Source organism: Petaurus breviceps, unplaced genomic scaffold (assembly GCF_028583685.1).
Source record: "Petaurus breviceps papuanus isolate PSGF00001 unplaced genomic scaffold, PetGlider_PUasm1.0 90644, whole genome shotgun sequence".
Lineage (NCBI taxonomy): Eukaryota > Metazoa > Chordata > Mammalia > Diprotodontia > Petauridae > Petaurus > Petaurus breviceps.
In genome coordinates this window covers 8,720,699-8,737,641 of record NW_027187298.1, presented here as the reverse complement: position 1 = coordinate 8,737,641, position 16,943 = coordinate 8,720,699, and the positions used below count along the sequence as shown (strand labels likewise).

The 16,943-nt window shown below is 39.4% G+C and overlaps 2 long non-coding RNA genes across 2 annotated transcripts in view; one reads left to right on the top strand and one right to left on the bottom strand.

Moving 5' to 3' along the window:
- Window positions 1–3,719: 3,719 nt before the first annotated feature.
- Window positions 3,720–11,779, bottom strand: LOC138143545 (uncharacterized). The gene is made up of 3 exons (XR_011163725.1): window positions 11,646–11,779; window positions 7,946–7,998; window positions 3,720–5,525 (listed from the first exon to the last, which is right to left on the bottom strand). It is a non-coding gene; the product is annotated as an uncharacterized lncRNA (long non-coding RNA).
- A 256-nt stretch (window positions 11,780–12,035) lies between these two features.
- Window positions 12,036–16,943, top strand: part of LOC138143544 (uncharacterized) — a 35,148-nt gene continuing 30,240 nt past the window's right edge. Inside the window, exon 1 of the long non-coding RNA XR_011163723.1 lies at window positions 12,036–12,157. This is a non-coding gene — a long non-coding RNA (uncharacterized lncRNA). The remainder of the gene's footprint in view (window positions 12,158–16,943) is intronic.

The following is a 16,943-nucleotide window of genomic DNA, read 5'->3' as shown; positions in this document are numbered from 1 at the left end:
ATGGTTCCTTTCTGGTCTTTCAGTAGATTGAGCATTGAATGTGGCTTAAACTATATATTACTTCCTTTCTATATTGAACAATCAATTAATCAGCATGCACTTATAAAAAATAATGCATGATGTGGGTTGCATAAACCTACAGAATAAATCCATTCAAATAGACATAAATGAAATTCACAATATGTATTCTAGAGCCACATTCTACCTATTCTTTAATAGGGGAGAAGTATAGGCTATGAATACACTGTGATGTTTAAAAAGTTTGAGATACATAATTTCTGTGTAATTAATCATTTACTAATATGCTAGCATCTTATTAGCAAAAGGAATGGTCATTTGGCTACCTTTCTTGAACCAAAGATGAATCATGGTGGTAGGCTCACGGTTTATGCCCCCTTGGAAAAGTGAGTGTTCCTGAGGGTAGCAATCAACTTTGATTGATTAGAAATTAATGAGAGAAAAATCAATATTATAATGAGAGGTGGACCTATTCTAATGAGGGGTTAGGGGATGTAGCTTTACTTCCAAATCACCCCCATTCTTGGGGAAATGGGCTGGAAGTTTCACCTTAGATTAAATACCTAATAAGTTTGGGTTGGGTAGCAGTTGAGGAGGTACAGGGTAAAAAGAGAGCAAAAGAAAAAGATGAACAGGGCAAAATAAGATGAAGGAAAATACACAATTAATAACCATAACTGTGAATATGAATGGGATGAACTCACCAATAAAGCAGAAACAGATAGCTCTAACTCACTATTGATTAGAGAAACACAAATTAAAACAACTCTGAGGTACCATTTCATGCCTATCAGATTGGTCAATATGATGGAAAGGAAAAATGCCAACTATCGGAGAAGATGCGGAAAAACTGGGAAACTAATGAACTTTTTGTTGTTCAATCATGTTCTACTCTTCATGACTCCATTTCAGGTTTTTTTTTGCCAAAGATATTGGAGTGGTTTGCCATTTCCTTCTCCAGCTCATTTAACAGATGAGAAACTGAGGCAAACAGGGTTAAGTGACTTGCCCAGGGTCACACAGCTAGTAAGTGTCCGAGGCCAGATCTGAACTCGGGAAGATGCATCTTCCTGACTCCAGGTCCAGCACTCTAGTCTCTGTACTACCTAGCTTCCCCTAGGTAGAGATGATACCAAACTTCACTGAGAGAGGAATTTCCTACCTTGATGAAATCATGGGTCCAATAAAATAGTTTGGGCTAAGGTATAGGTAGGCAACAAGTCTGAGTTGGGTTCCCATGTTCCTCTAAGATAGTGGTGGCTTCTCTGGGATCACTTGGGAATCAAGAATGTGATTTAACTAAAGAGTACAAAGGTTCTAAGAGAAAGCAAGCCCTTTTGAGTTTTTGGATCTCTTATATATATGAAATGACCACCTGGAATGTGATTCCTTTAATGGAGATTATGAGTCTTGTATCGGTCACCTATGTAGTACAGTAGATAGATGCTGGATCTGAAGTCAGCAAGACCCAAGAACAAATCTGTCCTCTGACACTTACTAGCTGCATGACTCTGGGCAAATCATTTAACCCTGTTTGCCTCAGTTTCCTCATCTGTAAAATGAGCTGGAGAAGGAAAGAGCAAATCACTTTAGTATCTTTGCCCAAAAACCCCCCAACAAACCCAACCCATATGGGATCATGAAGAGTTGGACATAACTGAAACAACAACATTAAGCTGGAAAGTTTCCTTCTGTGTAAAATGGGGATAGTAATAGAACTACTTCCCAGGATTGTTATCAGTATTAAACGGAATAATACTTGTAAAGTCCTTAGCGCAGTACCTGGTGCATAGTAGGTGATGTATAAATGTATGATGATGTCCTCTCTATTTCTAGTTTTCCTTGGGGTTACAGAGTACTAATCACTGGAGCAGAGAAGTGAAAGCCGGTGGTGTATAATACAAAGAGGGCAGGATTTGTAATCAGATGATCTGAGTTTAAGTCCTAACTCTGCCACTTTCTATCTTTGTAGAACTGTGGGCCTCAACTTCTTCATCTGTGAAAGGGAGGAGATTGGGTCAAATGAGTTCTGAGGTCCTTTCCAGGGCAAAGTCTCTGAACCATGAATAGTAGACAGCCTGACATCATTTTGTTTAATCCAATTTGATTTTATTTTCAGGTCTAAATTCTCTTTCTCCCCCTTTTCTTCTCCCCATTGAGAAATCAAGAAAACAAAACTCATTACAAACATGTATAGTCAAGAAAACAAATTCCCACAATGTCAGCGTGACATTTAAAACCCTCTGTGTTCTGGATTCACATACCCCTCCTATCTTATTTCAGATTATTACCCTTCAGTGAACTTTATATTCCAGCTAAATGGGACTCCTTTCTGCCTGCTGTTCCCTAAACTGTCCATGTTTTGTCACCTGGCATTCTTATGGTTGTCTCTGTGCCTGGATTGGGAGCCCTCTCGACACTCCAGCCTTTTAAAATCCTTATCTTCCTAAAAGTCTCCTCAGTGAGTCTTATATAGTCTAATATCTACAGTTTGTACTGATCTCTCCCACCTCAGATTTTCCTAGAGCTCTTTGACTAATGTTTTCCTCTTTACCCTCTATCTTGTATTATATTTATGTCACATCCCACCCACCTATAGAATGTAAGCTCCTTGAAGGTAGGGAATCTATTACTTCTGTATTGATATCTCCAGTGTATAGCATAGTGCCCGGCACATAATATTTACTTTATAAATGCTGATTTTTTGGTAACTGACTAAAGGTAGTACCCAATTGTTAAAAATATATATTTATATGCTATAATGGAGGAAATAAAAAGAACAGTTCCAGACCATTCCCATTATATAATGACAATTGTTTTGTCTTTAGAGATTTTTTATGATATTAAAAAGATACCTCCAAAATTATGTATATATATATATATATATATCTGCTTGACTCTAAGAGTTGTAGGGTTAAAAAAATGATGATAGTTGAAATTTTTACATTGGTTTCATCATCATCATCATCACCATCATCAGAGATAACATTTATATAGAATTTACTATGATTTGTAATGATTATTTCATTTGATCCTCACAACCCCAGGAAGAAGATGCTATTATTATCCACATTTTACAGATGAGGACACTAAGGCAGAGAGAGGTAAAATGATTTGCCTAGGGTTACATAGCTAGTATCTAAGGCTGGATTTGAACACAGGTCTTTCTGACTCCAGACCCAATGCTCTAGGCACTGTGACATATAGTTGCCCCTCAAGAGCGTCTGATCTGCATTTGATTCTCACAAATGACCCTTTTGGATAAATGATACAAAAGTTATTATGATTATACAGAAATAAAGGCCCAGAATGACAAAGGGACTCCTTACACAATTGAAATAGCTAGCAAGAGGCTAAGCTGGGACTCAGACTGAGACCCTAGATGGCCCCTATCCCTGGTATAGTGGGGGAAAGCTCTGGATCTGGAATCCAGAAGACCTGAGTTCAAATATTGTCTGTACCACTTACTTCTTGTGTGACTTTGGATAACTTACTTCACTTCCCTGGACCTCTCTGTAAGGCGATGGGGTTTGACTAGATGTCCTCCAAAGTCCCAATAAGCTGTGAATCTTTGATTCCTTTTCTACTTTGCTGTGGAGCTAACATAATGCTTGTGTAAGAGCCTTTGAAAACAATAAAGTACAATTTAGATACAAGGAATTGTGAAGCATGATATCAGCACAATGACTGGTACATAGCAAGTTCTTAATAAATGTTTATTCATTAATATCTTTTCTTCCTATCTGTTTAGTATACTGAACATTTCTGTCTTATAGTCTTCATTTAGAACAGTGCTTTTTAGGAATTTAGGCATGGTTTTCAAATAGGAAATGTGTCTTCATCAACAATCTGTAATTGCCAGGCGGTTAGAAATACCACTGCTGTGATGTCAGTTAATATAAAGAAAGATGGCACTTAATAGTACCCTGAGGGGCTACCCTGACAGCACCCATCTTTGGCATTCTCTATTCTGTGCATTCAAATCTATCCTAGCTAAAATTCTAAGAGACAATTGGCCTTAAAAGGCACTTTACCAATGGAAAACGAAGTATATGTTATATGAGAAGTATGCTATTTCTTTTTGCTTTCCTGGAGAGCTATCCTAACATTGCTCTCTAGAAGCCAGACTTCTGGTAATCACAATCATTTATGATTACAGTTACCAACGCAAATAAAGAGGCTTAAATGGGAGGCGGTATGGTACAATGAATGGGGAGTCATTAGAACCTGAGTTTTTGTCCAGATTCTGCCAGTGACAATGTGTAATCATGGGAGAAGTCACTTAACCTCTTTAGGCCTCTATTTGTTGATGAGAAAAAAAGGAACTGGGTAGGATCACCTTTGAGGCCTCTACTAGCTCTAAAGGGACTTTTTTTGAAACATATGGATTAGGCATCAGGAACTGTTTGAGTTTTGCTGTTATATTTATATTCCAATTTGTGTTTTCAATTAAGATACAATTAACAATTATAATACTTCAATAAAAGTCAAACCACTTCCTGCATTACTCTGGGGAAGAGTATGGCTAGTGAAGCTTTTCATAGATATAGGAAGAATTTCCATAGTAAGGACCTGACTATAACTCTGTATTCTTATCTTACTTCCCAAAGTTTCTGGACATTCTAGAATTTATCGTGTCTTTTAAAAGTAATGAGTAATAATTTTGTTAAAATTTGGGAAGAGCAGAAGTCAATAACCAGAAACCTGATGGCTTTTCCCCAGTTTGCTGACTGCCAAGGTATTTGAAAGACAGAAGCATTGGTAGTGACAGCAAATGTCAGGCTTTCAAATCTTAGTTTTTCAAAATGTAGTTTGTTTGTTTGTTGTCCTTTGTTCTGGAAGAGGAACAATAACAGTCTATTTAAATGCCAATGTTTGCCCTGAGGGTGCAACCACAAAGTTTTACTGTGTTTAGGTAAGTGGAAGACAGGGTTGATGATAGAAGGTCATGAGATGCACAGTGTTCAGTAATAAGTGATCATTGCTGAGTTGAACTCCATTCCTCCCAAGGACTCCCTGTCTGGCAATCCATGCCCACTCCAGCATGAAGGTCACCCAGAATTATAAACTTGTCCTCTTAGGGCACATTGATGATGAGGGTTTCCAGGTCTTCATACAACTTTTCTTTGGCCTCATCAGGGTTTGCTATGGTGGGTACATATGCACTGATGATGGTGGTATGGTGCTTTCCTGCCAAAGGCAATCACATTGCCATGAGACTCTTTTTGGGAAGCACACAAGCTTATTGACTAGATTAGATTTGATTGTGAAACCTTTATGGCGCTCCTCTTCACTGCAGCCACTCCAGAAAAATGTATATCCATTTACAACTTCGGTAAACATTTGCCTGCCTTGTTTCATTCAGGGCTACTATTTGGATGTGATACTTGCTGAGTTCTTTTGCACCAAGAACTGTTTGTCTTTCAGATCTACTGGATTGGGGGAGTCATCTTCACAAAAGTTTTTGTACATTTTTCTTATTTTTGACTGCAGGGTAGAATCCCCACCTATTGAGGTAAGCAGGTCAGAATTGGGTTAGATGAAGCAGATCATTTTTAGGGCACCTTTTCTAGCCCTAAGTGGTGAACAGTGCAGTCCTTAAAATGCTGCTCAGACACCCAGGGGGCTGCCAAATCCCACCACTGTTTCCAGTGAGAAGCCAACCCCATGTCCTGGGCTGCCTTATGCAGGGTGGTGACTACAGCTCCCACTGTATCCACCCTTGCTGCTTCATCACTTGCTCATCGCCACAGGACTCCGAGATTGGTAAAAATGGCAAAATGGCATGGGTGATGTCTTTTGATTTGTGCCTACATTCGATTTAAGTGAAGCAGAGTTTCATGAAGTTGTTGGTCCAGAGTCTTTGGAGTCCAGTGGCAAGAGAAAAGTCAAGATAACTGGCAATGACTTGGGATGCAGTGGATGGTTGGCATCTTTGATGTCTAACCAAGCTGTAAGTGCTCCACACTTCCTGCTACAGTCGCCATGATGACAGTCAGAACAAATTGTTCACATCTCTAGTCCACCAGGAAAGCCTTCCGGTGCTTGGGGTAGACAGCCCTCCCTGCCCCCCAATTCACTGAGGCCCCTGAGTTACCCTTAATCTGGCTCAGCCTGTCTGCCAACAGTTTAGCAGGGCATGGCTGGTGCTCATGCTGCTGCTTTTTGGAGCCACAAGTGAGAGTTGGGTGGCAGGGTGGACACTACAGGTGGGTGAGCAGCCCTCACACCAGAGGGGCTAGTCTTCCTTCAACACCCTTTTTCAAAATGTAATGAGGTATTTGAACCACATGGAGGGGAGAGAAGGTGCTAAAGACTTCTGGAAGGGAGGTTTGGATCCTCACTGAGAAATCTTAGGGCTCTAAAGTACCCTTGCCTCTTTTTGGCCTGGGAGAAGAATGTCGTGAAGGTGGGATTGAATTATGAGGGGAAGCTCTGAGCTAGTATGGAGGCACTGAGGGGTTAGAGGGAGCAGCAGCCTCAGAGGGTGAGAGTGCAGCTGTTGCTATTGTTGCTGTTGTTGTTTGTTCCTTCTTGAAGAGGACCATGACATCAGGGAGGTGATGCCATGACATGCAAGTGAATTGGATTTTAGTGGGGCAGGGCTGTGCAAAGGCACCAGCCTCACTTTCTCCTCTGGAGCCGTCTGGATCCAGTGACCAAGTATACATAAGAACAACTGGAGAATCGGACATGACTAAAAACCACTAAGGATACAGCCACAGAAGCAGCAAAGGACCCAGGGAGCTATGGAGCTGAATGGCACCTATGGCGACATAATCCCTGAGCTTGTCTCAGAGTGTTTGTTCCAAAACAAAGGACTTTGGACGGCCCTTCTAAGAACTGCAGAAAAGTTGTGAAAGGTTATTTCTTTTCCTCTTTAACTCCCTGCTTGCTTCTTATGACTAGGAGTTGTCTGGTGTCTGCTTTTGATAGGTGCATTTGCTCTGCTTTAATTAGATCCTACTGACTCCATTTTCTATTCCACATAAAATGATGGTCAACAATGAGTATTGTACCTCGCCTGTGTATACTTTGGTTGTATCCAGAGTGTGTAGATGGGGGAGGCTTTGACTGGTTGCCTATGCAAATTTAGCTTTTTTAGCCTGGTGGTTAGAGCTGGTCAGAGTTAACCTGCTTGTGTTCTCCACTACAAAAATGAGAGAATTAAAGAAGAATTGGTAAGGACCTTACAGGAGAGCATCAAATCCAGTGAAATTCATAAGTCCTCCAGATCCCTGCCTTTACAAAAAAGGTAAACAAGGTGAGGGACTTGGCAAGGTGTGGATTCTTATTAATAATTTAAACAGCTGAATAAGTGTACCAAAAGGCTCTACCTTTTAAGCTGAATTTCAGGTTTTCCCTTTCACTTCTATACTAATGAGCCTATTGTTGTAGCAAGGTGGGGTTATCTAAATTTCCATTCACAATGAGACAGGAGAAGAATATGACATATGGCTCCTATAGGTTAAAAATTTGACAGAATATTTCTACTTCCTTAGCAGAAGGAGAGAGGAAAGAGGAAGGCAAGTACCAGAAAAGAGTATCACCTCTGAAGTGACCTGTAACTATTGCTGTGCATTTGTATCTGACTCTTCCTGCGTGACCCCACTTGGGGTTTTCTTGGCAAAGTTATTGGAGTAGGTTACCATTTTGTTTTTCAGCTTATTTTACAGTTGAGAAAACTGAGGCAAACACGGTTAAAATGACTTGCCCAGAGTCACACAACACAGCTAGTAAATGTCTGAGGCCAGATTTGAATTCAGGTCTTGCTGACTCCAGGCCCTTACTCTATCCATTGTATCACCTACCTGCCCAGGTGGAGGCTTGTAGAGTTAGTTCAACTCCTCCCAGAAAGGAGTGGGAGGGGAAGTGCTCCCCACCCAGTCAAGCAACTTTTACCCTCCTCAGTTTTTGTAATACTCACAGGTTATAAAAATATCACTGGTCCTGCAGTTGAGCTTCTGGTGAAGCTGGCAACTATATAAATTTGAGAAACACAAGATTTTAGAGTTCAGCAGGACCTTAGTGGCCATTTAGTCAAACCCACAGCCAAAAAAGAAACCACAATACAACAATCCCAGCATGATCTTCTAGTCTTTGCTCAAAGGCCTGGGGTGGGGGTTGGGGGGATGGAGCGGGGAACCTCTTGCCTCATGGGCAGTCCATTCCACTATGGCAAACTTGTTCTAAAGTTTTTCCTGCAAATTTTCTTCACAAGTCATTACTCCTGATTCTCCTCTCTGATGCCAAACAGAACACATCTTATCCTTCTCCCACAGGATAGCCCTTCAAATATTTGAAGACAGCTGTCATGTTCCCCCTGAGCTTTCTCTCATTCAAGCATAAATTGAATCAGGTGCTTGAAATATTAAATGGGTGCTTGCATTAATGTTCAAGGGCATACGGACCTTGGTTAGCTGAGATGCCAAAGCTCATCCCCTGGGAATCCTCAACCCGGGAAAAAAGTTAACCTGCTTGTATTCTCCACTGCAAAGATGAGATAATTAAAGAATGGGAGAGTTGGTAAGGACCTTAGGGGAGAATATCAAATCCAATGATATCCATAAGTCCTCCAGATCCCTACCTTTACAAAGGAGGAAAATGAGGCCCAGAGAGATGACGTTACTTGTCAAAAAGGAACCCATGGTGATCATCTTATGAGTTTAAAAGTGGCATTTAGGAGAACTTTCCTGACCTGATCTCTCTTTTCATTTGTGCCATGTGACTTCTCTGACAAAACTTTCTCTGTGTTCATTTAAATCCAACATTTCTTTGAAGTCTATTTAACCAAAGATCATGCAGTGTCACTATATTAGGAGCACTAAGTTTGGGAAATCAGAAGACTGGGGGAGTGGGGCATCTAGTCCTAGCTCTAGTATTGATTTTCTGCATGATACTGCTTAAGTCATTTGACTCCTCAGTTTCTTTACCTGTAAAATAAGGGCTATTTCCAAAGTCCCTTCAAATTTTAGCAATACTGATATTATCCTTTATTGTTACCACCATTTTAGCGACACTGATATTGTCTTTTTTGGTATCACCATCATTATCATCACTTTGTTGTTTGAATCACGTTCAACTCTTTGTGACCCATTTGGGGTTTTCTTGGCAAAAATACTGGAGTGGTTTGCCATTTTCTTTTTGTGATGTTAATGGGATTTAAGATCTTCCCTGTTTGTTAATAGACCTCAAGTGGAGCCCATTAAAGGAAGCTTGCTTAGAAGGGACTTGCTTGTAGGAAGGCTTTCACACCTTTTGTTAATTTCTAATTAGGCACTGAGTCAGGAGGATTGTGATGCCTTCTGGCTCTGAGAAGTGTATATATACTCTGAGTTGGTATTTTGCTTTGGGTGCTCACTTATGAGAAGGATTTTGTGATTCCCTGGTTGAGATTCTAAGTGGTGGGTTTGTTGAGAGCCCCCCAACTGCTTAGATGTAAATACTTCTTTACCAGATGTATGTAAAGTGCATAGTTGTTTCAGGCAGTCAGAACCCTGTCTGTTGGTCCTTATTTCTCTGCTTGTATTTTTTTTTCCATTTGTATTTTCTCAGGGTGCTAACTTTTCCCCTGAACTAATGAATGTAATTAAAAAAGATTGTTGACTTAAACAGCTATCTGGGTATGCCAGTGTAGTAGCTGCTAAACTTTTCAAGCTCATTTTACAGATGAGGAAACCAAGGCAAACTGGGTTAAGTGACTTGCCCAGGATCACCCAGCTAGTAAGTGTTTGAAGCCAGATTTGAACTCAGAAAGATGAATCTTCCTGACTCCAGGTGCAGCACTCTATCCACTGTGCCACCTAGCTGTCCACCATTATCATCATAGTTCTGGACCAAAAGATTACAAACATTTTTTTCTGTGTTTTCTGGGTTTAACTCATCAAATATCCAACCTACCGGTGACTGATTACTTTTCTGACACTTAGGCTGGTCCAGCAGACGTCTATCCTTTCTCAGATTCAGAATTATAGACTCTCAAAGTTGGAACGGACCTCAGAGGACATCTATCAAATTTATATCTGAAGAATATCTTTGACAATATCTCCAACTTGAGGCCATCTAGCCTTCTCTTCAATTTCTGTAGTGACAGCAAGCCAACTACCTCCTGAGATAACCCATTTCTTTTTTGAATAGCTGTGATTATTGAAAGTTTTTTTTAAATTAAACTTTAAATTTGCCCGACTTCTATTCATTGCTCCTAAATCTGTCCTCTGATTCCAACCAGAACAAATGTATTCCCTTTTGAAGTCAGTCAGTTAGTTAAAATGCATTTGGTAAGCATTTTAATATATGCCAGGCACTGTGCTCAGATCTGGGGCTATAAAGAAAGGCAAAAATGTGGTCCCTACTCTGAAGAAGGTCACATGTTAATGAGAAAGACAACATGCAAACAACTATGTACATTCCATCCCTGTCCCTCTCTCTGTCTGTCTGTCTGCCTCTCTCTGTCTCTCTCTCTCTCTCTGTCTCTCTCTCTGTCTCTCTCTCTCTCTGTGTGTCTCTCTCTCTCTCTCTCCATGCCTCATTCAAAGAAATTATGAAAATATTACTTAGGAGGAAAAATCCTAATTGCTTTTTTTTTCTCTTTACAGGGCCTATATTTTCTCTTTATCAATAAATTCTTTTTCTAAAGTGCTAGCTTCATAGATACTTCAGGCTAAATAGCCAGTGCCCTCTAGCTAAATTCTGTCTTTTGAACTAAGTTTTATGGTCCAGAGGTTTGGGTTTCTCTGTCAGTAATCTTATTCTAGCTAATGGTGAGCATTACCTATGTGTTCCAATTTAAATCTCTAAAAGTGAGACTATATCTAATTACCATCCATGTAGAAGCTTTTTACCTAACAAAGATCACAAAATCTCTGGGCTTCTAGGCCTCCCAGTTTTTCAAATACAAATCCCTTCTGCTTTCCTAAGTGGATGAATGGGTGGAGTAAATATGCAGAAACAAACTAAGCCTAGGAAACAAGGTTATTATCTCTCCTACCTGGCAGCATTCTTGGACTTTTAGATATGTGTATATGAGACATTAAACCCACCCTTGTTTCTAGTTTCATGTGTCACCTAAACAGAGATGTTAAGTATGTAATTACTGATAAGATCACTAAGTGAGAGAGTTTATACAGAGACAATGACCCTTGCATTAGGAAATAACACAATTATCATAATCAAACTCTTATGACATTTGCTTTGAAACTAGAAGATTAAAAACAAAAAAACAACCACAGGAAATGTTTGGGAAACTTTTCTAATATGACTACAACCTCAAAATTGAAATTTATCTGATTAATTTGTGAGTAAACTTTTGTCCAGTGGATTCTTTTTCAGCCAAGTATTTGTTTATTTTTTTTAATAATTAAATTGTTTTCATTTGACAAAAATCTATTTTTTTTTCCTTTTTACCTCTCCCTGTTCCATCCCATTGAAAAAAATAAGGGGAAAAAAACCCTTTAAACAAATATGTATAGTTAAGCAAAAAATTCTTGGGTTGGCCAATGTAGCAGCAAGCACCCCAGCGTCCTCAGGGTTTGCTGCTACCACAGGTTCTTGGATCTGCTTTGATAAAGGAAAGCAACTCAAAAGGGGTTAACAAGCTTACTTTAATCAGTCAGACATATATCGTTTACCTTGTTCAGGGGAAAAGGTCAGCACCCCGATCTTCAATGTATACAGGCAGAATTATCAAGACAGAAACAGATCAAGTAGACAGATTTCCAAACTGTCCAACCATTACATCCATACCCAGTCAACATCTGGGTTTCCACATCTGGGATTTTCAAAGCCGGGGGACTCTCAACAACGGCTTCCCAGAATTCAGATCAAATCACAGAACACTTCTCAAAGTGAGTCCCAAAACAAAGCTACACATCAGAGCTTATATAGCCTTCTCCTGGCTCAGAGAATGTAACAACCTTGTTTACTCACTGGCTAATCAAGAAGTATCTACTGAAAAACATGCCTCCCACCCCAGGCTCCGGGTGCACTCCAGCCTAGGGGCAGGGAAGATCTTCCAAATCTGCATTCCCATTACAGCCAAATCTACAAAAAAAATTGTCTCTGTATCCTGAGTTTATCACTTCTCTGTCGGGTAGCATGCTTCATCATGAGTCCACTGGAATCATGGTTGGTCATTTAATTGGTGAGAGTTCTTAAAACTTCCAAAGTTGTTTGTCTTTACAATGTTGTTATTTCTGTTTAAATTGTTTTCCTGGTTCTGTTCAGCTCACTCTGCCTCAGTTCATGAAAGTCTTCCTAGGAGTCTTTGAAACCAACTTTCCATCATTTCTTACATGAACATATACCAGAGTTTGTTGAGTTATTTTTGTTTCCTCATCCTTCCAGTCTTACTTCCCAACTTTGGACTTTGCATTAAGACCAGGTTCTGTGTACTTCTGGAGGGAATGATGAAGGTATGACTGGATCTCTTTGTTGTTTTGGGATCCTTATGTGGCTTTCTTCAGGTATTGAGTGTTGTGCTCTTCAAGGATCTCAGGGTAGCTCAATCTGGAGGTCTGTAAGCTTTTAGTGCACTCAGAATTGTCTGATCCAGGATGAAGTCTGATCATTGCCTTCTTTGAGTTTTGCAAGCTCCCAAAAGCTCTGATTTTAGGTCTAAATAATGCAACCATGGACTTGTCTGTGCTTGACTACCATTGGCCCCAATTCCTGTCAGCTAGTTAGAAAGTTCTACAGGAGCAGAAATTAAGAATTACTGGTTCCCTGTTGGTCTGAATTCTCTGCCCTTATTTCACTTTAGACTTCAGACCAGACCAGGGGCTAGATCTGAGATGCCATTCCATTCCTACAGTCAGAGATACACAGCTACTGTTATCTTTCCCTCCTGTTCCTTGCGCAGTAGACACTCTTTGCTTTAGATTGCCATCCTAGCTAGAAGTCCCCTTTCCAGTCTACTTTAGATCTGTGACCCAGGTCTGGGGTACAAGGGAGAGAACTGCAAGTTGTCATCCATTCCTGATCCCTGTAGTATCAGACTCCTCTGTCCTGTATCTGGGGTCTCTTTTTACACTAGTATATACACTCAGGTCCTAGGTTAGTCAAAAGTACTCTGTCTATCTCCCCAAACTGGCCTAGGCTAGCAAAGGGATTAGTGATTTTTTTTTCTTCAAATGCCTAATCAGGACTTGGTTCCAACTCTTCTCTTCCCAAAGTAGTAGTCTTTTCAAGCACAAAATACCATAAGACCATACCTAACACAAAGTTCCTATCTGCATTTCACAGAATATCTCTCCTTACTATAGGAACATTGATTGGTGGAATCTCCTCTCTTAATCAAAGTAAGGTCTCCCTCCTTTCTTTCCCACTTTTCAATCTTTCCCCCTTCCTCCTTCTGTCCCCTGTAGGCTTTTCTCTTTCTGATTCTACAGTAGTTACCTTTTCCTCAGTGCTAGCCCTTGATTTGACTTGGACACATCACATTCTCCCCTCTATTCCCTTTTCCTGTACCCTCTCACTCTCTAATGTAATCCCACAAAACAAAACAACAACAAAAAACTATTGATTCACCTGTAGGAAGGGTATCACCAGGTTCTGTCCATCGTGCCCTAAACCAGACTCTTCACTTGTCTTATATTTCCACCTGACTTCCACTTTCACCTTGTGTACATTTAGAAAGAAGTCTATTACTGGTCTCTCTACAATCACTCCTGCTGATGCTCTCTCTGGTTGTTGCATTCATTTATTATTCCTTCATTTCTATTGCCTGGATGTTTAATAGGCAAATAATCTCTTCAGATCTGGTTTTCTCTCTATGGATGCTTTAAATGCCTTTCTATTATTGAACATCAATTTTTTTTCACTTAGAGTTAAGCTCAGATTTTCAGGGTAGGTCACTACAGGCTATATCCTGAATCTATTATTCTGGAAAGCATCATTCCATTCCCTCCTGCACTTCTGTATGAAGGACAATAGTCTTGTGTTATTCAATTTTCCCTTCCTTTGTATTTGAAGGTCTTTATCCAGATCACTTACAGAACTAGTTTTTTAACTGAATTGTTAAATTTAACCACTTTGGGACTTGGAGTTTGCAGCCTTGTCTTGTTTTCAGGAGATGATATATGAATTCTTTTGTTTTTTCATTTTCTGTGTCTCATATTATTTCTTGCATTATGGTGTTCAAGTTTTTTGTCTTGGTATGTTGTTTGGAGAGACCTATGATCTTTATTTTGTCTCTATGTTTACTATTCTTTGAGGCAATGAGTTTTATTTAGATAGAGTATATTTTCTTTTAATGTTACTAGATTATTTTGCTTATCTTTTTCTAAATTGTCCTTCAGTTGGGAATTCCCAACCTAGTATTCTTATTTTTTGTTTCTTTTGTGAGACTTGCCATTACAGATTCAAGTTTTTCTATTCTTACCATTATTTTTGCTGTGCAGGTCATAAATTCAATCAAATTCAAAAAACATTTATTAAATACCTATAATGTGCCAGATAAGGGACAGCTAGGTGGTACAGTGGATAGAGTGCAAGGCCTAGAATCAGGAGGACTTGAATTCAAATCTGGCCTTAGGCACTTGCTGTGTGATCTTGGGAAAGTCACTTATCTCTATTTGCCTCAGTTTCTTCATCTGTAAAATGAACTTGGCAAAATTATCTTTGCCAAGAAAATCCCAAATGAGATTACAAAGAGTTGGATACAACTGTACAACACAATAAGGCTAATGGAAGTGATGGAATTCCAGCTGAGCTATTTAAAATCCTTAAAGATGATACTGTTAAAGTGTTAACAAATTTGGAAATGTCAAAAGTGATCGCCAAATTGGAAAAGATCATTTCACATCCTAATCCTAAAAAAGGGCAATGCCAAGGAATGTTCAAATTACCAAACAATTGTGTTCATTTCACACACAAGCAAGGTAATGCTTAAGATTCTGCAAGCTAAGCTTTAGAAATATGTACATAGAGAATTACCAGAAGGTCAGATTGGTTTTTGAAGAAGGAGAGGAACTAGAGATCAAATTGCCAACCTTTACTGGATTATGGTGAAAGCAAGGGAATTCCAGAAAAACCTCTACTTCTGCTTCATTACCTACACTAAAACCTTTGATTATATGGATTACATCAAAATGTGGCAAGTCCTCAAAGGGATGGGAATATCAGATCACCTAACTTGTCTTCTGAGGAATCTGTATGTGGTTCAGGAAGCAAGTTAGAACCAAATATGGAACTACTGATGTATTTACGATTGGAAAAGGAGTATAGCAAGGCTATATGTTGTCACCTTATTTAACTCATATGTAGAGTACATTGTGATAAATTCCAGGCTGGATGAATCAAAAACTAGAATTAAGGTTGCTGGGAGAAATAACAATGTAAAATATACAGATCTTACTATTCTGATGGCAGAAAGTGACGAAGAATTAAGAAGCCTCTTGATGGAGGTGAAAAAGGAGAGTGGAAAAGCTGGCTTGCAGCTTAACATAAAAAAGAACCCTAAGATCTTGGCAATTGGTCACATCACTTCTTGGCAAATAAAGAGAGAGGTAGAAGCAGTGTTAGATTTTTTATTCTTGGGTTCAAAGATCACTGCAGATAGTAACTGTAGCCATGAAAGTAAAAGATGCTTGTTTCTTGGAAGAAAAGCTGTGACAAATCTGGGAAGTATACTAAAAAAATAGAATCATCACCTTGCCAACAAAGGTCTATATAGCTAACGCTATTGTTTTTCCAGTAGCAAAGTATGGCTATGAGAGTTGAATTGTAATTAAAGTTGAGCACCACAGAATTGATATTTTCAACTTCTGGTGCAGGAGAAGACTTGGGTATCCCTTCAACAGCAAGGAGATCCAGTCAGTAAATATTTAAATAAATTAATTCAGGCTTTTCACTGGAAAGTCAAATACTGAAGCTAAAGCTTGTGTTTTCTGGACACATAAATGAGAAGATGTGACTTATTGGAAAAGACCCTGATGTTGGGAAAAATTGAAGGCAAAAAGAGAAGGGGACAGCAGAGGATGAGATGGATAAATAATGTCATGAAAACAATGAACATGACCTTGGACAGACTTCAAGAGACAGTGGAGGATAGAAAGGCCTGGTGTACTATGGTCCATGGAGTCACAAAAAGTTGGACTCAACTGAACAACAATATGTTACAGGTATCGTGCTAAATATGAGGTATACTAATAAGAAAATGAAAGACATTCTTTGCCCTCAAGAAGCTTACAATTTAACAGGGATGACAACATACAAAAGGAAGTTGGAAAGGTGAGTAGAAAGGTGGGGAAGAAACTAGGGGGTGCCCAGTGAAGGAACAGCTTGTTCCATGGAGTTTAGATCAAACAGAGCAGCAGATGGGAAGTAGAGTGAGCTGCAAAGTCTAGGATCTGCCCACTCTAAAGGAAACTTTGGAATTAGTTTGGTGTTCTGCTTTTCAGCCCTCCAGTCAGAGGCAAGAGGATGTTGAAGAAGTTGGGAAGGTGCTGAGTATCCAAGACACAGGTTGAACAACATAATAAGGAGGTTTCTGTTTATGAGCTTATCTTGGGAGGGTCATCTTGTTCTGTAGAATTGAGACCAAGGATGGTGGCTGATGGAAAATGGAGTGCTCTCATAATTCTCTTTTCTTTTTTAAACTACTCAACATGTTGTGGTTCCTTGTTTTCCTCAAATTCTACAGTATCCTCTGTCTCCTCAAGTGTTTGATCATTTTCTTTTTTTTTTTCTTTCAGTATTTATTCATAGACATCTCATTCATTAAATTTGGAGACCGTATTTCCTTCCACTGTTACTGCTTTTCCTATTGATTTATCTGCTTATGGTCAAGATCTTTGAGTTTTAGTCTTCCTGAGATCTCTGGTAATTTCAGTCTTTTTCCCCTCCTCCTTTTCTTACTATTGATCACTTTCTGCCTCCTTTCCCTCTGACAGTGGTTTCCCTAGGGGCTGGATCTCAAAGCATTTCAG